Source organism: Bison bison, unplaced genomic scaffold (genome assembly GCF_000754665.1).
Source record: "Bison bison bison isolate TAMUID 2011002044 unplaced genomic scaffold, Bison_UMD1.0 scf7180017845624, whole genome shotgun sequence".
In the NCBI taxonomy this organism is placed as follows: Eukaryota; Metazoa; Chordata; class Mammalia; order Artiodactyla; family Bovidae; genus Bison; species Bison bison.
In genome coordinates, this window is record NW_011476197.1 from 39,457 (window position 1) to 40,538 (window position 1,082).

The 1,082-nt window shown below is 37.2% G+C and overlaps 1 protein-coding gene across 1 annotated transcript in view; it reads left to right on the forward strand.

The window, feature by feature from the left end:
* Positions 1 to 1,082, forward strand: part of LOC104985785 (motile sperm domain-containing protein 2-like) — a 41,237-nt gene that overhangs the window by 24,764 nt on the left and 15,391 nt on the right. The window lies entirely within an intron of this gene.

A 1,082-nucleotide genomic window follows, 5' to 3' on the forward strand; every position in this document is an offset into this window, starting at 1 on the left:
TATTTCCCCTGCCCAGAATTGTGATTGAAGTCAAACATGGAATAGGATTTGCAAAAAACTAAACATATTTGGCATTGAAGCTGTATATTTCCTAGAAATGATCCTTGCCCGACATGAGGATATTGGGTGTCAAGCTGGCAGGGTAATGAGTAGATGTGGTAACAGTGAACTTTTCTATCAGAGCCAGTATCCTCTGTAGCACCTCCCCTGCGCCTGTCACAGAGGAATGCACTCTGAAAATGTGGAGCTCTCCAGCATACCGTTACCTGTTTTGCAGTGGCAGGATGTTCACTTGCATTTTTGTATATCCAGCACTTTGTGATTTTGTTGGGGTTCTTGTTTGCTCCTTTAAATTCGCTTTCTGTTTGATTTGGTTAGTTTTCAAACCCACTTTTCTTCAGGTGATTCTTGCCAATCTTAAAAAAATAAATAAAACTTACCAGTCTTTCATTTGAGCCCTTAGTGCTGACTGCAAACCCTTTAGCAGTGATGGGGATTTGTTGTCTGTTTATTAGAGCTGTTGTCTCTAACACTCAAACCTGGGCTAATGCTGGTGGCAGTGAAGTGGCGTTTGGGGACCCGCCTGCATCAGTGTTGAAATCTTTTTGAAAATCCAGTTGGCAAAGTATGTTAATATCTTTCAAGTGTTCGTATTCATACTCTTTGCCTGGTAATTAACTTCTGGAAACCTATTCTAAAGAAATAAACCTTGGTACAAAAAATAAACCTTTGTGCATCAGAATTTTTTTTCAGAGTGTCATTTAAAATGGTGAAAAATTAGAAAAAATGTAAATGTCAACACAGTGAAGTGGTGAATTATTAGTATATCTAATTGATGGCATATGTGTAGCTATGTACAATGGTGTTTATAAAGAATTCGCAGTAATACTGGAAAATAGCTGTTTTTTAGATGATAAAGGCAATGAAATTGTATCATAGTGATACCCTCACCCCAAAAAGGGAAACTTTAGACATTAAAAAAAAAGCTAGATAGAGTTTTTTTAGGCAGTAGGCCCACATTTTCTTTAATCTTTCTGTATCTCTGAGTCATTTGCCCTTGATTCATTTTTCAATCTAGTTTC